Source organism: Equus caballus, chromosome 2, assembly GCF_041296265.1.
Source record: "Equus caballus isolate H_3958 breed thoroughbred chromosome 2, TB-T2T, whole genome shotgun sequence".
Classification (NCBI taxonomy): domain Eukaryota; kingdom Metazoa; phylum Chordata; class Mammalia; order Perissodactyla; family Equidae; genus Equus; species Equus caballus.
The window spans coordinates 6769698-6795297 of NC_091685.1; the positions used below are offsets into that span (position 1 = coordinate 6769698).

General features: G+C 38.8%; 1 protein-coding gene across 14 annotated transcripts in view; it reads left to right on the plus strand.

The window, feature by feature from the left end:
- Positions 1 to 599: 599 nt before the first annotated feature.
- The window catches only part of TUT4 (terminal uridylyl transferase 4), a 127628-nt gene continuing 102627 nt past the window's right edge, over positions 600 to 25600 (plus strand). For 12 of the 14 annotated variants that reach the window (XR_002806610.2, XM_070259960.1, XM_070259959.1 and 9 more), the window contains exon 1: positions 603 to 1031. The gene's annotated coding sequence lies outside the window, so the exon portion shown is untranslated. Of the gene's footprint in view, positions 1032 to 25600 lie in introns of all 14 variants that reach the window. The other 2 variants (XM_070259964.1, XM_023636816.2) reach the window with 2 other exon arrangements.

The following is a 25600-nucleotide window of genomic DNA, read 5'->3' on the forward strand; positions in this document are numbered from 1 at the left end:
AGGCGGGGGCGACCCCGGAGGCTTCCTGTCTAGCTCCCCGCCAGGGCTCAGAAGCTCTCGCAAGCCGCCGAGGGTCCGCGGAGGCTCGGGCCGGGCCCGGTCTGGGTGCCAGGCCAGAGGCTGCACGGCCAAGGCCAGGCTTCCTTCCCGGGGGAGGGGGGACAGCTTGCCGAGCGAGGCGCGGAGGGAGCTGTCGGGCCCTTCTTCCCGCTTGGGGCCTCAGGAGGGCGGCTCGCAGCTCAGGAGCCAGAGCTGTGCGGCGCGGCCGTGCCGACGACCCCGGCCTCCTCAGGCGCGCCGACGTCCCCGCGCCGCTCCCCAGCGGGGCCCTGGCTGGGAGGGGGACGTCGCGACCCCCGCTCGGGGGCCCCGCCCCTCCGCGCGAGCCGGCGGTGAGGCGACCCTCCCCCAACGCTGGAGGGCCCCTCCCCCTCCGCACGGGTTAACGAGTCCTCGCGCGCTCCCCTTCCCTCAGCGTGAGTGTGAGTGCGCTGCCCTCCCTCCGCGGCCTCCTCCCCATTGTTTCTCGCCGCCACCGCAAGCCTTCGAACGAAGCCCCTCCCCCACTGGTGTTTACTCCCCCCTGTCCGGGCTCAACCGGTGCCCAGGGGCCTCCAGAACGAGGGGAGGAGGCGCCCCTGAGCGCTTCCCTTCCCTTGCCTCTGCGCCTCCTATCCGGGATCTTCTCCGCGCCCATCTCCCCCCTCCCGCGGGCAGGACTCCATTCAGGGCTCGTCCCTCTTTCCCTCTCCCGGCTCCCCCGGCTCCATCTCCCCCTCGGCCCCCTCCCCTCAGCCGGCCCTCCTCTTTCTCTCCGTCTCCCTCCTCCTCCCCCTCCCCATCCCTTCCCCCCCCCACAATGCAGTTCGCGGCGCGGCGGACATGGCGGTGGAGCCCTAAGCTCGTCGTGTCCCGGCCTCCAGCGGCGGCGGCGGTGACGGCGGCGGCGGCGGCAGCGGGAGGCGGAGGAGGAGCGGGAGCCACTGAGATGAGGAGGCGCCGCGCGCGCCTGTAGCTCGCGGGCCTCACAGGTACGGAGGTTCCGGCCGCGGCGCGGCACCCTGCGCCGAGGGGGTGTGCTCGGGGAAGGCCGGGCGGCCCCCGCTTCGCCCTCCTCAGGTGCTGCGCCTCGCAGGTGTCGGGGCCCGGCCCGAGCGCGGCTCCGCCGCCCCCTTGGGGCCTGACACTTCTTTTTTTGCCTGACTGGGCTTGGGTGCCCCAGGGGGAGGCAGAGATGAGGGAGGTCGGGGCGGCGGCCTGGGCGGCCTGAGGAGGGCAATGGGGCGCTTTGGGGCCGAACTCCACCGAGTGGCGGGGGCTCCCGGCCTCGGGCCGAAACCTGTAGTCCCGGAGGCGGGTTTTGAGTTAACGGGATTGGCGTAGCGTTCTCGTGGGTCCTGTACGATTCCCTGTCATGTGTGTCTTTTCTTTCACCCCTGCTTCGATGTAGGCATGCATGTATGACATATAAACACAAGCATATAATACTTAATAAATATTTCCTCCTGGCTCGCCCTTGTGGTAAGGAGAGCAGGCAGCGGTGCCTGTGTGGATTTCGTTTCTTGCTCGCCCGCCTTCTCTCTCCCCCGCCCCGCAGTCGAATGGTGGTAATGAAAGCTTTTGACGTGGGAAACTGTGAGATTCGTATTTGTAAACAGACAGCACTCACCGAGTGTGTTGCACGCCTCTGCGAGAGGTTTCAGGTCCTTTGGGTATCCGGATTACAAAAAAATGAGATAGGTAGTTCTGAAAGAAGCACGTTATCGGGATTTCTAGTCGTACCGGAATGGGATGAATTACTGTTATTTTAACAACGTTGATTAAAAATTTTCTTTTCAGAAGATTATAAAATCTTTAGTCAGATGAGTTTTGTACCTTGCGCGAGATCTTAGTTTCGGTGTATACTGTGTTTCCACATTTTGGTGTATTTTTTGATACAAAAGTAGTTACTTGCACATTTGACGTTCTGCTCTCTTTTGTGATCTTCTCAGTGTCCAGAAATGCAATTCGAATTGTGTATTGTTGGCATGCATTTAGTAATTAACTGGAGTGGATCGGATTACCTTTTGTTTCCAAAGATTCCCGCCCCCCGCCTCCCCCAAGTCTTGTAGTAGCGAAATGTATAACTTGGTGAAACAGAACATATCCTATTTCTGTTTTTAATGTAATGAAAACTGTTAGCTAATAAAATTGGATAATCCCACTGGATATGATAATTTAGAGGGAATGACATACCAAGGTGGTGGGTTATAGAGTGGTTTAAAAAAAAAAGTTAACTTTTTTGTTAGTATCAATCAGCATGTTCTGTGTATGAGTAAATTGTGTGCTGAAGTTTTCTTTAGGCTCAGAACCCTTGTAAGTCTCCTTAGAAATTGCTGGACTACACTACATCCTAGTACTGATTAGTCACAACTTGCGAAATTATGAAGTATTGATTCATTTAGAAAGCTCTGCTTAAGATAATGAATTCACTAGTGTGTAGTGTGCTATGATGCTTTTATAAACAAGTTTTAAAGAGTGCTTCTTAAGAACCATATACTTTGGGGAAGATAAGAATTTTAAGTCATTTTGTGCTTTAAAAATGTGATATTTAAACAAAAAGAAAGTTGCTTTAAAAAAACAAATTTTCATGTTTGCAATTTTTCATTTGGCTAGTGTGGAAAATGAAAAAATAATGCTTCCTTGAAATAATATGGATGCGGAAGTGAAAGTTATTGACATTTAATGTTTTAAGTCTAGCAAATATCTAAATATAAAAAGGACATTAGGTAAAGTTGTTAGTGATATGTATAAATTAACAAGATGTTATCATGCACGTAAGTTTAGTTCAGTTTTGTTAATCCTAAATCACACCTAAAATCACGTTTATTTTTAATTTAGCTAGAACAGTAGTGTCTGCAATATAATTTTAGACCTTTGAAAATAAAAATTTATAATTGTAATTATAAATATCTCTGATTAATAAAAAGCTGTTTACAGAGAATTTTTGTCAGTTCTCAGAGCAGATTCGTTTTAGTAAGAGTAAGTAATTAGAGAACTTTTTTTGACCTCGTACTTAACCTTCACATGCATAATGAGCACCGTTAGTTATGTTTGTTCTTTATAGAGTGTCAAATCAGGATCTGAGGTAGAAAAAGGTGTTTGAATTTATTTTCTGCAGAAAGTTTCTTATTTCAGAGAACCAATAAACAAGAGTTACCTGTAAATGTTGATGCCAGTAAATTTTGTTTATCCTCAAAAATAAAAATCAGACCATTTTCATCTAACAGAATTCAGTGAGATGTGTTACTTTCTAAACTACAAGTGCTTGAATTCATAAAATGTTACAAAGTACAATTAAATTCATTACTGCAGATAGAAATATGTTCAAAAAAAGAACAATTCTAGAAAGACCTAAAACAGGCAAGGGAAAAAGGCACTGTAGTTTAAGGGAGAATATGTAGACTTTTTTCTTCTTAATCTTAGAGGAAGTAGGATTGTTTACACTAAACTGAGTTTTAATGCTAGAATCGTAGATAACTGCATAATTTGGGGAAATGTTTAAAAACCATAATGTCCCCAAGTGTTTCTTACAAATCCAGAAAGAAGAAAAGGTATATAAATTCAAAGATGAACAGTTAAAATTTTTTTCCCTCTAAGTAAGAGATTTAATTTGTGTGATGTTATGGTTTCCGAATTGTTTTCATATCAGATTGTCTCATTGGATGTCCATAATTATCCTGTGAGTTTAAGGGGGAGAAATGGGAACTAACATTTATTTGAGTACCTGTTTTGTTCTAGGCATTGTGCTAGACATGTTTATGTATTTTTTCACTCATTCAGTGTAACAACCCTTTGATACCTGTTTTATAGATGAAGTATCTCTGACTCAGAGGTTAAGTAATTTGCTGAAGGTTGTAGCATTAGAAAGATTCAAAGCAGCTTTGTGCTTCCCCTATTATAGAGGCCTTGTTGCTTCTCAGGTGTATCAAGTATTCTCCTAATTTTATAGGAGAAACTGCCTAAGGTTGCTCATTCATTCATCATTTAATCTTTCATTTCATAAACATTTGCATTTGTACTTTATGCTAGATACTGCTAGGTTTTAGAGATACAGAATTATTAAAGATGATCTCTCCCCTCAGGGAACTCAATCTACATCTAATGCAGATAAATTATAACACACTAGATTTTGGGAGTTCAGGGGAAAGAAGCTGGCTCTTGAGGGATGAGTTTGAAGTTTTCTGGGTGGAAAAGGGGATAGACTGGAGGCCATTCCAGAGCTAAGGAATAACATATGCAGAGATGATAAATTGTTATGGAGATCGGTTTGTAGGGAAGAGTGAGAAATTCAGCGTGACAGGAACTGAGGATTTATGGATAGAGTGGTGAGAGAAGAAATGGTTGGAAGTAGCAGTGGGATTGTGAAGGTTATTGTGTATGTTAAATTAAGGTGTTTGGATTTTTATCTCATAAAATGAGATCACCAAGTGAGATAGTGGTTGAGCTGTAATTAGAAATATGTTTTCTAACTCCCTGTTTCGTTTCTTTCTTTTTTTTTTTTTTCTGAGAAAGGTTTGTCCTGAGCTAACATCTGTGCCAATCTTCCTCTATTTTGTATGTGGGTTGCCACCACTGCATGGCCACCAACGAGTGGTGTAGGTCTGTGCCTGGGACCGAACCTGGGCCACTGAAGTGGAGTGAGCTGATCTTAACCACTAGGCCGTGGTGCCAGCCCCAACTATTTCTTTCTCACCACCTTTACCAACAGATTTTACCCCCGGTTTCAGTGGAGAGTCAAGTCATCTTTTCCATGCCACTCTCCTTTCCTCTCCCCAGTTGCTGTATTCCAGACTGTTTTTCTGAGGATCCTGTGATCCAAATCTTATTGTTTAAAAATGTTTAATTTCCTAGAAGATACTTTTCAGATAGAAATACCTCTGGGAGAAATCACCTAGTTATGGTGACTCAGGAAGTTTTTTCACTCCTTGGCTTTGGTTAGTTGACCACGTTCTCATTTAGCACTGTAAGGCAGTAGGATAGGGCACAGGAGAGTGTGGGCTGGAAAGAAGTGGAAGCGTTTGTGCAAGCTCAGTGTTCATCAATAAAGATGAGCAAAGTCCTAATCTTTACACAAAGCAGCGTGTACTTTCAAAAAAAAATAGGTATGTTTGTAAGTCACACAGTAGCCTGGTAGTTTTAAATGGGTATTTGATTTACAGTGATAACAGATAACTGCATAGTTACTGTGTACTTCTTTCTAAAGATCGTGGAAGTATTAACTCAGTCCTCATGACAACCCTTTTTATATTATCCTCATTTACGGGTGATGTAGTTAAGTACCTTGGACAAGGTCTCACAGCTATTTTGCTGCAGAGTCAGGATTTGAATTTGGGGTGTCTGAGTCTAGAGTCAGAGCTCTTAACCAGTATACTATCTTGCACCTCAGGTTTATGTTGTCAAAATTTAGTATGCAGAGAGTGTTAAATTCAGTATAGTCACATAGGTTGTCAAAAATATTTCATAAGAACATACACTATGAAGCATACCTAATAATGACATCTGATTGCATTTTGTCAGTCTCAGCTGTATACACTGTAGTTTAAATAATTTAATTATTAAAATTGATCAGTCATTAAGTATTTAAGCTCCAGTCTTGTGCTGAGTGTTAGTTCAGACCAGTGGAATTTAACCTATGTTTGGGGACCTCTTGGGGGTCTCTGAGTCACAACTATTTTCATAGTAATATTAAGATGATATCTGTCTTTTTGCCTCTCCTTTTCCCATCTGAAATGTGGAGTGATGTCTGCACGATATGTGAAAACGTTGCTTTGATGGCTAATGGAATGTGTTATATTCTTTTTTTTCTTTACAATATAATTTACAGTACCATAAAACTCACCCTTTTAAAGTATACAGTTTAGTGTATATTTGTAAGGTTATGTAACCATCACTACTATCTAATTCTAGAACATTTTCACCTTCCCAAAAGGAAACCCTGTGCCCATTAGCAGTCACTTCCCATTCCCCTCTCCCCCAAGCCTTTGGCAACATACACTAAGCTCCTTTCTGTCTATGGATTTACCTTTTTCTGGACATTTCGTATGAATGGAATCGTGCAACATGTGGCTTTTTGTGCCTGGCTTCTTTCACTAAGCATAATGTTTTCAAAGTTCCTCCATGTTGTATCATGTGTTAGCACTTCATTCTTTTTTATGGCTGAATAAGATTACATTCTATGGACTATTTTCTGTGGAGATACCATGTTTTATTTATCCATTCATCATTTGATAGACATTTGGGCTGCTTCCACTTTTTGACTATTATGACTAAAGTTGCTATGAACATTCATGTAAAAGTTTTTCTGTAGATGTATGTTTTCATTTTTCTTGGATTTATACGCAGGAGTGAAATTGCTGGGTGTTTTGATACATTTATGTTTATAAGAACCTGCCAAACTATTTTCCCAAGAGGCTGTACCATTTTATATTCCCACTAGCAATGTATGAGGGTTCTAATTTCTCCATATCCTCTCCAGCACTTGTTATGTCCATCTCTTTAATTTGTAGTCATCCAAGTGGGTGAAGTGGTATCTCATGGTGGTTTTGATTTGCATTTGCCTAATGACTAATGATGTTGAGCATCTCTTCATGTACCTGTTGGCCATTTGTATATCCTGTCTGCAGAAATGTCTATTCAGATCTTTTGCCCATTTAAAAAATTGGGTTGTCTTTTTATCGTTGCGTTGCAGGAGTTCTTTATATATTCTGGATACTAGACCCTTGTCAGATATATGATTTGCAAAAATGTTCTCCCTTTTTGTGAATTGTCTTTTCATTTTCTTTTTTTGTATTTTAAAAATTGTGGTAAAATATACCTAATATAAAGTTTACCATTTTAACCAATTTTAAGTGTAGATTCAGTACCATTAAGGTACATTCACATTGTTTGTAACCATCACCACCATCCATCTCCAGAACTTTTAAATTTTTCCCAAACTAAAACTCTGTACCCATTAAGCAGTAACTCTCCATTCTCTCCTCCCCTCAACCTCTAGCAACCACCATTCTACTTTCTGACTCGGTGAATTTAATTATATATAATTAGCATTATACAATATTTGTTCTTTTATAATTGACTTATTTCACTTAGCAAAATGTCTTCAGGTTTCTCCCATGTTGTGGCATATGTGTCAGAATTTCCATTCTTTTTAAGGCTGAATAATATTCCATTGTATGCGTATACCACATTTTATTTATCTATTCATCTGCTGATAGACACTTGGGTTGCTTCCACCTTTTTGGCTGTTGTCAATAATGCTGCTGTGGACATGGTGTACAAATATCTGTTCAAGTCCCTGCTTTCAGTTCTTTGAGTATATACCCAAAAGTGGAATTGCTGGATCATATGGTAAATCTATGTTTAATTTTTTGAGGAACTGTCATATTGTTCTTTTCATTTTCTTGAGTATGTCTTTGAAGCACATATATTTTGAATTTTGATAAAGTCCAGTTTATCTGTTTTTTCTTTGATTGCTTGGGCTTTGGGAGTCATACCTAAGAAATCATTGCCTGATCCAAGATTACGAAGATTTACACCTGTGTTTTCTTCTGACAGTTTTATAGTTTTAGCTTTTACATTTAGGTGTTTGATCTATTTTGTGTTAATTTTTGTATGCGACGTGAGGTAGAAGTCCAACTTCATTCTTCTGCATGTGGCTTCACAGCACCATTTATTGACAAGACTGCTTTTTCCCTTGTTGAGTGGTCTTATTGGCATCCTTGTTGAAAATCAGTTGACCATAAATGTCTGTGTTTATTTCTGGATTCTCAATTGATTCTGGATTCTTTATTGATCTGTATGTCTGTACTTATGCCATTGCCATCCAGTCTTGATTACTGTAACTTTGTAGTAAGTTTTGAAATCTGGAAGTTTGAGTATTCCAACTTTGTTCTTTTTTGAAATTGTTTTGGCTATTCAGAGTTCTTAAAATTCAATATTGTCAGTTTCTGCAAAAAAAAAAAAAGACATCTGGAATTTTGAAAGGAATTATGTTGAGTCTGACGATCAATTTGGGGAGTATTGTCATCTTAATTTTGAGTCTTCCAATCCATGAATATGAGATGTTTTTCCATTTACTTTCGTGTCCATTAAATAAGTCTTCACCTATTTATTTCAACAATGTTTTGTAGTTTTCAGTGTACAAGTTTGTTTGTTTTTTTTGAGGAAGATTGGCCCTGAGCTAAAATCTGTGCCAGTCTTCCTCTGTTTTGTGTGGGATGGCACCACAGTGTGGCCTGATGAGAAGTGTTAGGTCCGCTCCTGGGATCTGAACCCGTGATCCCCAGGCCACCAAAGCGGAGCACGCAAACTTAACCACTACACCTCTACACTGGCCCTTTCAGTGTACAAGTTTTGTACTTCTTTTGTTAAGTTTATTCCTAAGTATTTTATTCTTTTTGATGCTGTTGTAAATGGAATTGTTTTCTTAATTTCATTTTTGGATTGCTCATTGCTAATGTATAGAAATACAACTGATTTTGGTATATTGATGTTGAATAGCAACCTTGCTGGACTCGTTTATTAGCACTAATAGTTTTTTTGTGGATTCCTTAGGACTTTCTGTATATAAGATCATGTCATCTGGAAATAAAGGTAGTTTTACTCCTTCCTTTCCAATCTGGATGCCTTTTATTTATTTTTTGCCTAATTGCCCTGGCTGGTACAGTGTTGAATAGAAGTGAAGACAGCAGACATCCTTGTCTTGTTTCTACCCTTAGAGGAAAAAACTTAGTCTTTCACCATTGATATGATGTCACCTGTGGATTTTTCTTAGATGCCATTCATCAGGTTGAGAAAGTTCCTTTCTATTTTGTTTGTTGAATATTTTTATCTTAGAAGGGTACTAGAGTTTATCAAATGCTTTTTTGTGTCTGTTGGGATGACTGTGTGGTTTTTGTTCTTTATTCTATTAATATGGTGTATTACATTGATTGATTTTAATATATTGAACCTACCTTGCATTCCTGGGACCACTTGGTCCTGGTGTATAATCCTTTTGTTGCTGGATTTGGTTTGCTAGTGTGGTGTTGAGGATTTTTGCTTCTGTATTTATAAGAGAGATTGGTCTGTGGTTTTCTTGTGATGTCTTTGTGTGGTTTTGGTGTTAGGGCAATACTGGCCTCATAGAATGAGTTAATAGTGTACTATTTTTGTATTTGAAAAATTTCCCAGTTTTAATATCTAATGACATAAATATCAATAACTGTAACCCACAAAATCAAAAGTTCTTTGGCTCTTCAGTAAATTTTAAGAGTGTAAATGCATCCTGAGATCAAAAGTTTGAGAACTGCTGATTTAGGCTAAGAGACATACCCTAGTACCTAAGTGTTGGACCAAAAATTGGGGCGCTTGTTTCATGTAGTTATAAGCCAGTCCCATTTGTGTCACTTTAGGGAAGTCACTCAGGGTGCCTCATTAATGTATAAACTGGAAACACTGCAAGACTGTATTAACTTCACAGATGTGTAAAGATAAATGAATGGGCATACTAGACATATATTAGCTGATGCTGTATCTTAATTTTTTTGAGGGGGCTGGCCTGGTGGTGCAGCAGTTAAGTTCGCACATTCCGCTTTGGCGGCCCAGGGTTCTCCAGTTCAGATCCTGGGTGCAGACCTATGCACCACTTGTCAAGCCATGCTGTGGCAGGTATCCCACGTATAAAGTAGAGGAAGATGGGCATGGATATTAGCTCAGGGCCAGTCTTCCCCAGCAAAAAAGAGGAAGATTGGCAGCAGATGTTAGCTCAGGGCTAATCTTCCTCAAAAAAAATTTTTTTTTCTAACTGAAAAATTGATAAGAACTCTGGGACTTTTTGTAGGAACTTGTGGTATTATTATGGGACAGTGTCTTGAATTCTGTCACATAGATTAAAAATTGTTAGTGTTTGAAACTTCTATTTAAGCTTTCTGTGATAGTACCAGTTTTAAACCAGTGATTTTCATTATATGAGAATTACACTTCCTTTAGGAAGGTATTTCATAATCACTTTGGAAAGCCTTATTTAAATCACTCACAGTTATCCTCCCTTACCCCGATTCTTGTGTTCCTCTTATTTCTGTTGGGAGTATGTTCCATTTCTCAGATGTATTGGAACAGAAAAAAGATTGAGAACCATTATTTTAAATCCTCTAAGGGATGGCGCTTATTTCCCTCACACTTATTTCCTCAAAACCAGAAAACCAAACCCATATTTTTCTACATATTGTCAGTTTATTCTTCTATCTTCCTCTAAAATTCCTTTTCTCTTATGACTGGTGCCTTGCTGGCTATGTTTCTTATCCAACTTTGTCATTTCAATCTAGGAACCTCTGGGTCACTCCCCTGTTTTCACTGATACTTTGGTGTAATTCTTGACGTCATATTGGGCAACTGGAATTATAACATTGAAGGTCACCTAACACTTTATTTTTACTTAATTTCTGTATTCCAGTGATATTCAACTCTACTTTCCTTGACACACCTACTCATATGGTTCAAAAATGGTTCTACGTCTGACCAAAATCTCCTAAATATCTGTATTTGCATCTTTCTCATTTCTTTAGTTTTCTGATCTATCCCTAATCTCTGTATGGAGCCTCTTTTTGGTTTTATCCTTTTCCCACCACCGGTTTCATTACTGTTGTGTTCCCTTACCCTATCAAAGTATTCATTCTGTCAATCCCCTACCCAGTATGAATTTAAATATTGGCAAATTGTATAAACTAGTAGACTGGTGTTTTATATATTTAGTTAGGTCCTTAACACAGATTGGCAGTCTTGTAGTCAGCTTTCTTTCCTGTTCCTCACATTTGCTATTGTTTTACCTGTCTTAAGCCCTCTACTGCCCTCTGCTTTTCTCACTCAATGCTGGCTTTCTGTTTTATAGAACTGTGCTAAAAAACTTAAGTTCCTTGCAGTTCTTTGAGATACTGATATGTAGTCCTGGCAAAAGAGGCTTCTTTAGTCAAATAAATCTGGGTAATGTTGCAAATTATCTCTCTTTCTTAGAGATTTACAGTGCTTATTAGCATATTGAAGAGTCTGAAAGGTCCTTCTGGAAAGAAACCCATTTAACTCTACCACAGCCTCTCCCACTCCCCAATCCCACCAAAATTGCTTGTGATAAGGCCCCAAATAACCTCCTAATGCTTTTTACTGTTACTGATAATTACCGTTATTTACTGACTTGTCTCCTTTTCCTCTCAACTCTGCCTTCCTGTTCTGCAGAAGTTAACCTAAAACAGGAATTGTGCCACTATTCTGCTTACAAACCTATGGCTTGGGGCTGCCCCAGGGCCTAGTGGTTAAGTTCATGTGCTCTGCCTCAGTGGCCCGGGGTTTTGCCAGTTTGGATCCTGGGTGCGGACATAGTACCACTCATCAAGCCATGCTGAGGCAGCCTCCCATATAGCACAACCAGAAGGACCTACAACTAGAATATTCACCTATGTACTGGGGGGCTTTGGGGAGAAGAAGAAGAAGAAAAAAAAAAGATTGGCAACAGATGTTAGCTGAGGGCCAATCTTAAAAAAATAAAATATAAAATCTTATGTTAAAAAAAATCTATAGCTTCTCTTTCCTGAAGTCTAAACTTGACTTGGTATGCAAATGTGTGCACCAATTTACACTCCCAGTTCATCTCCTGTATTCATCATTATGCATGCTATTTTATGATATTTTATAAATACATTTTGTTTAGTACATACAAGTCTTATCTAGTAGAGCTATTTCTTCTCACTCCATCTCCCAAGTAGGAAATTCTTTCTCAGTGCAGCTATCATCTCCATGATGAAAGCTTTTCTTAGTCTCTTTACTCAGGGTTTCCATAGCATGTGTCACATAATATTGTCATTATTTGTTTATATGACTATATCCTCTTTTAGACAAGAGCCCATTATTTATCTTTGTATTCCCAGCTTTTAACCCAGTGCCTTATATGTGAATGTTGACAAATAATCTTTGTTAAAATTAATTCCTGATTTATATTTGTTTACCTGAACAAATGCAGGCTTAGCTACATAATCTGCAAGGCCTAGTGCAAAATGAAAATGCAGGGCCCCTTGTTCAAAAAGCAGGGAAAAGAGCCATTAAAGTTACTAAAATATGAAGCTTTTCTCTTTCTTCTGTGACCTTTTTCTCAACTTGTCATGGTCTTTTTTATTTACTTTTTAATATTCTAAATAAAGAATTGAAATTTAAAATTACTAGGCATAAATTTTACTGTTCATCTTTATATTGTGTAATGCCATTTTTTTTTTTTTTTTTTGAGGAAGATTAGCCCTGAGCTAACATCTGCCTCCAATCCTCCTCTTTTTGCTGAGGAAGACTGGCCCTGAGATAACATCCATGCCCATCTTCCTCAAGTTTATATGTGGGATGCCTGCCACAGCATGGCTTGCCAAGCAGTGCCATGTCCGCACCCTGGATCTGAACCGGCCATCCCCGAGCCATCGAAGCCAAACGTGTGCACTTAACCTCTGCGCCACCGGACCAGCCCCTATAATGCCATTTTTAAATGCAAATACAAGAACATTTTACTCTTGTGTAGAATTGCTGGTATTTCAAAGCAATTCTACATAATTGTATATATATATATATATATATATATCGTTCTTACCAGAACAGGAGGTACACTGCACAAAACTTACTCTGTTGTTTTTATTTCACGTGTTGTACTTGCACATTCTACTAGCGCTCTCTCCCTTTGTCTTTGGCAAGACTGAAAGGAAAAGGAACCGTGGCTTGCTCTATCTTTCCCTATCTTTCAGTATCATCACTTTTAGCATAAGTGGTTGGTTAATACAGGGAAGTAACACGAGTAAGAAAAGGTATGATAGTTTTTTTTGTCATTCATGTTTCTTAGAATACTGTTGTCTTCTGTGTTTGAAGCAAGTTATGGTTCAAACAGAAAATACAGCTTCTTGGGCTGTCAGCACCCCTGCTTACTTAGTTGTAGACAGTATGCTTACCTTGTACTCACTTTGAGTCTTGCTGAACTCCCACACATCGTGGATCCACTGGAATTCTGTGCTCAGGGGGCATCACCAAAGCTATATGAGAATGAGGTGGAAAGGAATTGCAGATGTGCATTTTGCATGTATCACCTCTGCTCATGTGCATGTTCCATTGTCCCATCAGACTTCACTACAAAACACAAATTCAGACAAAATTATTAAGAATTTCAAGATGGTGACAGCAGAGCTTTGCACAGGGTCTCTCTAACCATGGAGCACCCTGTGTGACTGCACAGATTACATGTCCATAAAGTCAGCCCTGAACAAAAGCGTTGGAGGGAAATAGTAACATTCATTGACACAAACAGGCTGCCATATTTCACCTTGTACTAATGTCATAAGCATTGTTACTACTTTCTTGTTTTGAGGCCTTCTGAGATTTGTGTACCTTATTGCCTTGAAGTTAGGTGCAGCCATGTGACTTGTTTTGGTAAATGAAATATAAACAAAGATGACCAGCACTATTCCGTCCCATGTTTTGCTAATAGTGGAAAGTAACATAAGATTAAAGCAGCTTGGAATGCTGAGCCAGTGAATGAAGGACAGCTGCCTTGAAGAGCCACCCGAATTCATAGAGGATTTTGCATGAGTTAATAAATCAGCATGAGTTATGATATGCATTGAGTTATAGGGGTTGTTATTTCAGCATACCCTGGCCCATTCTGAGTGATACAGTTTGTGAAATTTCCAAATGAGTGTAGTGTTAGAAGCACAAGCCTTGTAGGACCAGCACAGTTACTTGTTACAGTTTTTGGACCTATGGGACATAGTCGGTATCCCCAACAAAGAAGTAAACCCAGTAAAAAAGTTAGGTATATTATTATGAATAAATACGCAGGAGCTGCTTGATAACGGAAGAATCAAGTTCCCTCTGGTGTATCTTGCATCACAGAACTCTTCACATTTGGAGCTAGTTCTTAATTATTTGTTTATAAGAAAAAAGAGTAAAGTGTGGTTTGGGTAATCTCTGTATCTTATTAGAAAAGAACACAAAAAAACAATTGGCAGTCGCAGACTGTTTTAACCAAGAAATCGCTTGTGAAAAGAAGCATAACTTAAACTTCTTTTGACCATTGCCAGTGAAAATTTTAATATGTAATAAAATGGCCAAAAGGCTTACCAGATGAACAAAGAAGGAAAAGACTTGAATAATCCAGGAAACCTACATAATCAGGCTTTGAGTGAGTAGATAATTTAGTTTGGAAATCCCATTTATACCAAAACTGGCTTTGAGAGAAGGGGGCACAGTTCTGTATGCCTTTGATCATAAAAATTCTGTCAGTGTATTTACCCACAAACAGGCATACCTCATTTTATTGTGCTTTGCTTTATTGCGCTTTGCAGATATTGTGCTTTTTTTACAAATTGGAAGTTTTGTGGCAACTCTGCATCAAGCAAGTCTACTGGTGCCGTTTTTCCAACAGCTTTTGCCCGCTTCATGTCTCTGCGTCACATTTTGGTACTTCTTGCAATACTTCACACTTTTCTGTTATTATAATATTTGTTATGCTGATCTGTGATCAGTGATCTTCGACGTTACTATTATAATTGTTTTGGGACACCACAAACCGTGCCCATGTAAGATGGAAACCTAATCGATAAGTGTTGTATGTGTTCTGGCCATTCCCTTGTCTCTCTCTCACTCTCCTCGGGCCTCCCTATTCTCTGAGACACAACAATATTGAAATTAGGCCAATTAGTAACCCTGCAGTGGCTTCTGAGTGTTCAAGTGAAAGAAAGAAGAGTCACGCATCTCTCATTGTAGATCAGAAGCTAGAAATGATTAAGCTTGGTGAGGAAGGCATGTCAGAAGCCAAGACAAGCCAAAAGCTAGGCCTCTTGTGCCACACAGTTTGCCAAGCTGTGAATGCAAAGAAGTTCTTGAAGGAAATTAAAAGTGCTACTCCAGTGAATATGAATGATACTCAGAAAGCAAAACAGCCTTATTGCTGATATGGAGAAAGCTGCAGTGGTCTGGATAGAAGATCAGACCGCCACAACATTCCCTTAAGCCAAAGCCTAATCCAGAGTAAGGCCCTAACTCTCTTCAGTTCTAGGAAGGCTCAGAGAGGTGAGAGGCCACAGAAGATAAGTTTGAAGCTGGCAGAGGTTGGTTCATGAAGTCTAAGGAAAGAAGCTGTCTCCGAAACATAAAAGGGCAAAGTGAAGCAGCAAGTGCTGATGGAGAAGCTGCAGCATGTCATCCAGAAGATCTAGCTAAGGTAATTAATGAAGGTGCTACACTAAACAACAGGTTTTCAGGGTAGACAGAACAGCCTCATGTTGGAAGAAGATGCCATCTAGGACTTTCGTAACTAGAGAGGAGAAGGCATTACCTGGCTTCAAAGCTTCAAAGGAGAGGCTGACTCTCTTGTTAGAGGCTAATGCAGCTGGTGACTTTAAGTTGAAGCCAGTGCTCATTTATCATTCCAAAAAATCCTATAGGCCCTTATGAAAGATGCTAAATCTATTCTGCCTGTGCTGTGTAAGTGGAACAACAAAACCTGGACATATCTGTTTACACCATGGTTTACTGAATATTTTAAGCCCACTGTTGAGACCTACTGCTCACAAAAAAAGATTCATTTCAAATTATTGCTGCTCATTGACAATGTACCTGGTCACCCAAGAGCTCTGATGGAGACGCACAATGAGATGAGTGTTGTTTTCATGTCAGCTAACACAACATCCATTCTGCAGCCCACAGATCAAGGAGTAATTCTGACTTTCAAGTCTTATTATTTTAAGAGATACATTTTGTAAGGCTGTAAATAGCTGTCACAGATAGTGATTCCTCTGATGATGTGGGCAAAACTGAAAACCTTTTGGTAAGGATTCACTATTCTAGATACCATTAAGAACATGGCATGATTCATGGGAAAAGGACAAAAATATCAGCATTAACAGGAGTTTGGAAGAAGTTGATTCCAACCCTCATGGATGACTTTGAGGGGTTCAAGGCTTCAGTGGAGGAAGCAACTGCAAATGTGGTGGAAGTAGCAAGAGAACTAGAATTGGAAGTGGAGCCTGCCGATGTGACTGAATTACAGCAATCTCACGATAAAACTGTGATGCATGAGGAGTTGCTTCTTATGGATGAGCAAAGTGGCTTTGAGATAGAATCTACTCCTGGTGAAGATGCGGTGAAGACTGTTGAAATGACAACAAAGGATTTAGAATATTACATGAACTTAGTTGATAAAAGGAGCAGCAGGGTTTGAGAGGACTGACTCTGAATTGAAAGACCTTCTACTATGGGTAAAATGTTATCAAACAGCATCGTATGCTATAGAGAAATCGTTCATGAAAGGAAGAGTCAATAGATGCGGCAGACTTCACTGCTGTCTTATTTTAAGAAATTGCCGCAGCCGTCCTGCCTTCAGCAACCACCACCCTGATCAGTCAGCAGCCATCAACATCAAGCAAGACCCTCCACCAGGAAAAAGATTTCACCTTGTTGAAGGCTCAGATGATGATTAGCACTTTGTAACAATAAAGTGTTTTTTAGTTAAGGTGTGTACATGGTTTTCTTAGACATAATGCTATTGCACACTTAATAGGCTACAGTATAGCGTAAACATAACTTTTGTATGTACTAGGAAACCAAAAAATTTGTGTGACTCACTTTTTTGTGACATTTGCTTTATTTCATTGCAGTGGTCTTGAACCCAACCTGCAGTATTATGTCTATGAGAACAAATCTTTTTGATTTGTTTTTGATTATCATTCGTGTTCACTGGAGTAGCACTTTTAATTTCCTTCAAGAACTTCTCCTTTGCATTCACAGCTTGGCAAACTGTGTGGCACAAGAGGCCTAGCTTTTGACCTGTCTTAGCTTCTGACATGCCTTCCTCACCAAGCTTAATCATTTCTAGCTTCTGATCTACAATGAGAGATGCGTGACTCTTCTTTCTTTCACTTGAACACTCAGAAGCCACTGCAGGGTTATTAATTGGCCTAATTTCAATATTGTTGTGTCTCAGAGAATAGGGAGGCCCGAGGAGAGTGAGAGAGAGACAAGGGAATGGCCAGAACACATACAACACTTATCGATTAGGTTTCCATCTTACATGGGCACGGTTTGTGGTGTCCCAAAACAATTATAATAGTAACGTCGAAGATCACTGATCACAGATCAGCATAACAAATATTATAATAACAGAAAAGTGTGAAGTATTGCAAGAAGTACCAAAATGTGACGCAGAGACATGAAGCGGGCAAAAGCTGTTGGAAAAATGGCACCAGTAGACTTGCTTGATGCAGAGTTGCCACAAAACTTCCAATTTGTAAAAAAAGCACAATATCTGCAAAGCGCAATAAAGCAAAGCACAATAAAATGAGGCGTGCCTGTATTGCGTGGAATATCTTTTTCCATCTTTTTGCTTTCAACCTCTATGTTTCTTTGTATGCAAAGTTAATCTCTTACAGATAGATGATAGATGAATCATATTTTGTAATCCAGTTTGCCAATCTCTGCTTCTAATTAGAGAGTTTAATTTATTTGCATTTAAAGTAATTACTGATAAGGAAAGATTTGCTTCTGAGTGGTTGTTGGAGATAACAGTGTAACTAGTATCTTAAGTTTATAACAGCCTAGTTTGAGAAACACCATCTTAGTTTCAATAGTATACAAACACTCTGCTCCTATACGTCTCTGTGCGTTCTCATTTATAGTTATTGTCACAGATTACATCTTTATGTATTGCATGCCTATTAACATAGATTTATAATTGTCTTTTTGTGCATTTGCCTTTTAAATAATGTAGGAAAAAAAAGAGAAACCAAAAGTACAGTGATACTGGCTTTTATATTTACCTAAGCAGTTACCTTTACCAGGGTCCTTTGTTTCTTCTTGTGGCTTTGAGTTACTGTTTGGTGTCCTTTCATTTCAGTCTTAAGAACTCCCTTTAGCATTTCTTGTAGGGCAAGTCTACTGGTAATGAACTTTCTTAGCTTTTGTTTATCTGGAAATGTCATGATTTCTCCTTTATTCATAAAGGATAGTTTTGCTGCAAAGCTAGAAAATACTTAGTTGAAAGTTTTTTTCATTCAGGACTTTAAATATCTCATCCCACTGACTGCTGGCCTTCATGGTTTCTGATGGGAGCTCAGCTGTTAATGTTATTGTGGATCCTTTGTGCCTAAGAAGTTCCTTGTCTCTTGCTGCTTTGAAAATTCTCTGTGTCTCTGGTTTTCAACAATCTAACAGTAATGTATCTTGGGGTATGAATTTCTTTGAGTTTATTCTGCTTGGAGTTCATTGTAATTCTTGGATATGTATAATTGTGTATCTTATCAGATTTGGGAAGTTTTTGGCTATTATTTTTTCACATTTTTTTCTGTATCTTTCTTCCTTTTAAGACTCCTATTCATATTTAGTCTGCTTAATAGAGAAGAAAACAAATAAATAAGGAACTCAGGAAACAATACAGGAAGCAGAAAAAAGTTTCAGAAAAACTATTGGTGTCCTCAGAAATGAGATGGTAACCATGAGCAAGTTCAGAGTGCTGTAAAAAGGAATAATCCGAGAGTTCTTAGAAATGTTCCCTTCCTCCATGTGAGGATACAGGGAGAAGTCTGTGACTTGGAAGGGGGCCCTCACTCAACCATGCCAGCTCTATGATCTTGGACTTCTAGCCTTTAGAACTGTGAGCAATAAACGTCTGTTGTTTAAAAAAAAAAAAAAAAGAAAAGAAATGAAAATATGATAGGTTTCCCCGATTGCCCCTCACCAAGTTTTGAAGAGTTGGAAGATAAAGTTGAGAAAATCACCCAGGAAGGAGAACAAAGAGATGGAAAATGGAGAGAAAAGGTAAGATAATTGGAGGATCAGTGTAGGAGGCCTAAAGTCCAATTAACAGGAGCTATAGTAAGATAACAGAGTAGATGAAAGGGAGGAAATTATAGAAGACACAATGCCAGAAACAGTTTCTGAAAGTGCAAGACTTGATTTAGATATTAAAGGAGCCAACTGAATGCCCAGCAAAATGAATGAGGAAATATCTGCACCAGAGCATATCACTTGGAAATTACAGAACACTGAGGCAAAGAGAATATCCTAAAAGTTTCCATAAATTAAAGAACAGTTCAATAAAAAAAAGTGAAGAATAAGAATGGCGTAATTTTCTCAATGTAATCCTAGAAACTAGAAAACATTGAAACAATACCTGTAAGACTTTGCCTGAATGATTTCTAATCTAGAATTTTAAACCTAACTAAAAATATGAAGATAGAATACAGACATTTCAGACATGGAAAGTCTTATAAAATTTACCTCCTACTGGGGCTTAAGGAGGTCCAATAAATAGCAATCTCTTTCCTTCTTGAATTCTGAACAAATTAAGAGAGACAAAGGAAGCATATGGAGACCAGAATATTATTTTTATTATGGATAAGGGTCACTTTGGAGAATGGGACTTACATTTTCAAGTGGTTTGCTAATCCTCAGTGCCAGAATTAGATTTACCCACTAAGGCACAGGCAGATCTGAACAACTTACAGGCCCTGTGCGGTGCTTGTACATGTTAAGTGTTAGAGTATGAATAAGAGAGTAGAAATTTCTTTGTGAACAGCTGGATGCAAAGATGAAGGAGAGAGGAAGATGCTAAATTTTGCCCAGATCATTTTTCCAAACTCACTGATGAAATAAGTTACCCTACTCCTTAGGAAAGGAATGAATGAGGGGAGTGGAAAGAAGTCAGGAATGTTATGATAATGGATATTCCTGTGCACAGAATGAAATGTGAGAAGGGGGACATAATTATTTTCTTTAGTGTCTTTCATGTTTCCTTTCTTGGAAAGCTACTGGAAGATGTGCTCCATCGATAAAGAGGGAGTAAATCATGGAAGAGGAAAACAAAAGAGTCAGCCTGAGAGAGTGGATGGCAATTGGTAGGATGATAGTGAAAGGAAGTCTCCGGTGACAACTGTGGTGAAAGTCTGGTAATCACCAGAGAGCTCCAGGTCAGGAGAAAACCAGGCCAAGAAGAGAGAACAACAGCAACAAAAACAAACACATAGATTACGTGATGTGTTTGAACATACTGAGAGAAGATTTACAGTTTTGTCAATGAATTGTTGATAGGTATATAAAAAGAACTTAAGAAAAATGAGGCAATGATTAATTCCAGGTAAAACTGAAAAGTATACCAAAAGGGAAGTATGATTATAGTGTATATATATTACTTAAGTCAGAAGGCTAGGCTTCTATGACAAAGAGATCTGGTAATACAGTGGCTTAAAAAAAGAGTTTTATTTTTGTCATGTAATAGTTGCTAGGTAAGTGGTCACCAGATCCAGATGAGTAGTTTTGTGTGGTCATTTGGAAGCCCTAGTTCCATTGATTGTGTTGTCCAGCCAAAGGTATGATCAAAAGCTAGAAGTGCGGGACTTTGGGTATGTTAGAAATGTTGGATGTCAGTCCTCACTCCAAACCTACTGAATCAAAATCTGCATTTAGGAACTAGTTGGTTCCTATTCACAAAAGTTTGAGACTCACTGGTCTGGAACATAATTGTTGGCTGTATGATTGAAGATAGATGATTCAGAATTTTATCCAGTAAGAAGGGGAAAACATGGAGGTGCTAAGAACTTGATCTTAAGGACACAGCTAAGTGCAGGGAAGGTTGGGAAATGTAGTCTAGCCATGTGCCCAGGAAAAAGGAGAAAATGAATTTTGATGGACATCCTGAAAACTATCCGTAAAATCTGGCTCAGCCATGAATAATATTGGCATGCCGTATTAAAATCATTCTGGGAGGACGGGGGTGGGATGAGAACGTGAGTCTGTGCAATTCTGTCTGTCCCTAGGGGAGTGTTTGAGACAGCCAAATCCTTTTCCATAATGGGAAGTAAGTAGGTAATTTCTAAAGCTAAAACAAAATAAGAAATAGCAGCTTAAACATGTAATCTAGAAATATGGAGATAGATCTCAGAAGAAACAGCTGAAAGAGTTGAAAGTAGTTCCATCTGAGGAGAGAGATTGGTAGTTGGTAGGAGAATACTGTTTTGCCTTGTAGTACTGTTGACTTTTTGAACTGTGTAAATGTATTTGTTTTATAAAAAGCAAACTGGAAAAGCAAATCCCTAAAGTCCAAATAGGAAGTAAACATGTGAAAAGTATTAAGTGCTAAGGGTTATGAGAAAGGTAAGAGCAAAGTTCATAGAAAGAGGCATACTTATCTGAGCCCACCCTGGGTGGGGGATGGATTAGGGAAGGCTTTCTGGAAAGGAGACATTTTCTAGTTACAGTAGACAATATAGGGTATGATGCAACTAAGCGTCTTTTGGATTTATAATATTTTGTTTTTAAAGTGCGAACAATTAAAAATAATTTAAGCTAACTTTTCATTAACCCATTTAACAAATTGAGTGTCTATTTTGTACTGGGCACTGTGACAGGCACTGAAGATATAATGGTAAGCAAAGTCAGAAATGGTTTCTTACCTCTTGGAGATTACACTCTAGTGGAGTGACTGATGTGAATCAAATTCTTCATCGTGTGTAAGATTGTATGGATTGTGGTTTCCCTTCACTTCTACTTTCAGAGCCACTCTTTAGAGCACTGATTCTTCAAGTGTGCTCCCCATCTAGCCACATGAGCATCACCAGGGAACTTGTTAGAAATGCAAATTCTCAGGCTCCCATCCCAGACCTACTGAATCAGAAACTCTGGGAATGAGACCTTCCAGGTGCTTGTAATGAATGCTAAAATTTGAGAACTACTGCCTTAAAGGTAATTAATATTTTAAGCTTGGTTTATTATTGCTAATATTTCAGTGTTAAAAATAACCAACAGCATATGCCAGATTATATAGTTATTAAGCATTGAGTGACTTTTAAAATGTTTAATAAGGGGCCGGCCTGGTGGCACAGTGGTTAAGCGTGCACATTCTGCTTCTCAGCGGCCCAGGGTTTGCTGGTTTGGGTCCTAGATGTGGACATGGCACTGCTCAGCAAGCCATGCTGTGGCAGGCGTCCCACGTATAAACTAGAGGAAGATGGGCATGGACGTTAGCTCAGGGCCAGCCTTCCTCAGCAAAAAGAGGAGGATTGGTGGCAGTTAGCTCAGGGCTAATGTTCCTTAAAAAAAAAAAAAGTTTAGTAATATATTCATTTAGAATTTATTAAGCACGTATCTTGTATAGTAATTCCGTCTCTAGAGTCTTAGTTTATGTGTACTCCTTTTGCTTAGCAAGCTTTTTTCCATAGAGAACATTGTCTACAAATGCTGTCTTTTTTTTTTTTTTTAAAGATTGGCACGTGAGCTAACAACTGTTGCCAGTCATCATCTTTTTTCTTCCCCCCTGCTTTTTTCTCTCCAAATCCCCGCAGTACATAGTTGTATACTTTAGTTGTGGGTTCTTCTAGTTTTGGCATGTGGGACACTGCCTCAACATGGCCTAATGAGCGGTGCCATGTCTGTGCCCAGGATCCGAACCCTGGGCGGCTGAAGCGTGGGGCACGGACTTAACCACTCGGCCACAGGGCTGGCCCCGCTGTCTTTTTTTTTTCTTTTTTTTATTTGATTGAGGTATTGTTCATATAGAATATTATGTTAGTTTCGGGTGTACAGCATAATGATTTGATATCTGTATGTATTGCAAAATGATCACCACAGTAAGTCTAGTTAACATCTATACAAATTCTATGTTTCTTTATGGAGCCTGAGGGATTCCTGGAAATTTTCTATAACTTGTAAAATTATCAGAACCAGTATAACATTAGCATCACTGTATTTCAGGATTTACATAGAATCATAACATTTTAGTTGGGGTAGACTCTAAAGATAGCCTGGTTCACCCACTCATTATATAGTATAGAAATCTGTGACTCAGAGAGGGTCAATGTCTTCTTGTACAGGGTCATTCAGTAGCTGGTAGGCCTCAGTGGTTGGAGGCCTTAGCTGAAATTGGTTCATTTTGTAATTTTTTTTGGTAAAGCAATAGCAGCTTCTGATAACTTTTTATGATTATGCCTTACAGTAGTTTCCTTGTCTCTCCCATGGAAGGATTACTTGAGGAGTATAGTTATTGCTGTGATTAGGTTCTCTGTTAGTTATGCAAAAGTTATTGCAGGTAAACTTTCTTAGTTAGTGCACCTAAACAAGTCTTGAGTCTCAAGGCCCCAGAACTTGTAGGCCAGTCTGCCAGTTGAATGATGGAAATTATAGAAAGACATCAAAAACTTCTCATTGTGGCTGGCCCTGTGGCCGAGTGGTTAAGTTCGCATGCACTGCTGCAGCGGCCCAGGGTTTCACTGGTTTGGATCCTGGGCACGGGCATGGCACCACTCATCAGGCCATGCTGAGGTGGCATCCCATGTGCCACAACTAGAAGGACCCACAACTGAAATACACAACTATGTTCTGGGGGGATTTGGGGAGAAAAAGCAGAAAGGAAAAAAAAAAGATTGGCAACAGTTGTTAGCTCAGGTGCCAATCTTTAAAAAAAAAAAAGGCAAACTTCTCACGGAACACTTCCAGTTTTTGCCGAAGACTTCAAGTTTGCAGCAGGAAAAGAGGAATGTGAAAACATGAGATTGGAGTAGATATTCTTTTAATTGCTAGTGATTTTGAATGTCTCCTAAGTAGGCAGCATTGTGGTAGGCATTTGTAAGGATTCAAGGAAGAGAGAGAGATGATTAGAACTAGAAGTAGGAAATAGACTAATGTCTCAATGATTTATTTAAAAATGAAATGAAATACATTCTAAATACCAACCGTTTTCTATATTCAAATACTTTTTAAAAAGAAATTTATTAAACATTGTTTGTAATTTCTTGATAATAATTGGTTATGTAAGATTAGAATCTCATTTACTACTCATTTACCACATTCTAAAAATGTAACCAGGAACTAAAAAGTGAGTCTGACATCTTTTAATTTGGTTCAGCCAATTTTGCTATGAGTGTGCACTGGGAAGCAATGCACCTTATTTTCAAAACCCTCTCTCTTCAGAGAGAATGTCATTTCTAGGAATTATGAGTTTTTTGGGAAAATTTTGTTCTGTTGATGGCTTAAAAGAAAAAGTTAAAAATAGCAATTTTGCTATAAAATTACCACACTTTTTTGTTTTGAAACAATAGGACATTTGCTACTCTTAAAAGATGGGGAAGATTAGAAAATAAGTATAGTCTATTTTTTCATAACACATCGTTCCTGTTAAAAATTTAAAGGTACTTTTAGTCATATGAAACAGATTACTCACTTAAAGTGAAACCTGGCAATTTTCTGATTCTTGAACTCCTCACTAGCGTTTAACTATATTAAGTACCTTAATTTTTAAAAATCTTTGTAGTTTTAATTTATTTATACAAACTTGATTTATAGTTTTTTCTTTTTGAGTGGAGGAACAGTGCATCAAAACAGTTTTATAAACAGAATTGTGGATCAGCGTTGTTATATCAAGTCTTTATTGTTTATCAAGTCTTTCTTTGTCAGTAAGATGACATCTACAAAATTACTAGAGTCGTTATCATAGAATAGCATTATAAAATTTAAAATATTTTGAATTGTATTTTTATATATTAATATATTGAATTATATCCAGTTATACTGGATAAGGTAAAACTGATCTTTTAGAAATAGAACCCATTTTTATTTTTAAAATTAGGAGCATGTGGCAGTTTCTACAAGAATTTAGGTGCAGTCATATATTTGACATCTGTTTTGACAGTTTTATAAAACACCTTATCAAGAATAATGAAAGCAAAATGCATTAATTAAATAAATTCAAATATCCAAAAACGGGGAGCAGAAGCATTCTTTTATAGATAAAAGTGCTATAGCTTTTTACTGGAAAATAATGTTAGTCAAAAAAGAAATTAATGATGGAAATCTAGTATGGTTTTGGCCTAAATTTTAATTATTATAATTTCTTAAATTATTACTTTGTGAAATAATTTAGAAAGAAGCACCTCGTAAGTTTTTTTTAATAAAAGACAATGTTAACCTGGACAGAGATTAAGGCAGAGAATTGTCCCATAAACAGGAATTATAAACGCTAGGTCTAAGTTGAGTAAGATGTTTCAGTGGAGACATAACCAGGTAAGTTTATTTATTTTTTTCTTCCCTTTTTTGGAAATAAGCTTTGGCATAAACACAGATAGATGGGTGTAAATGACTTGTGTTCTGAGGTTTTTATTTTATGTAATGTTTCTGTGTTTATGCAATATATAGTTATATGATTAGAGGTGTCAACTGCCCAAATTTGTAATTTAGTAAATTAACCAAGTGAAATCAAAGGTTCTACATGCAGTTTGCTTTTGCTGACTCTAATTTTTATTCATATTATTAATCTTTCTTTAGAGACATAGGTCTGAATTTAAGGCATACAGGGCAAAGTGACCAGTAAAAACATCCTGATTTCCGTAAAATCTGGTATGTAAGGTATTTCTAATACAGAAATAATTTAACAAAATTCAGTATTTTCATTTTTTATAGTGTGTGCTCTGTGGAAAATGCATAATTGTCCGTATTATATTTTAGAACAAAAAGGGTTCTGACTGATTTTAGTGTTCTTACTATCATCTTTTTAAAAAAACATTCTTTTTTTAGAGCAGTT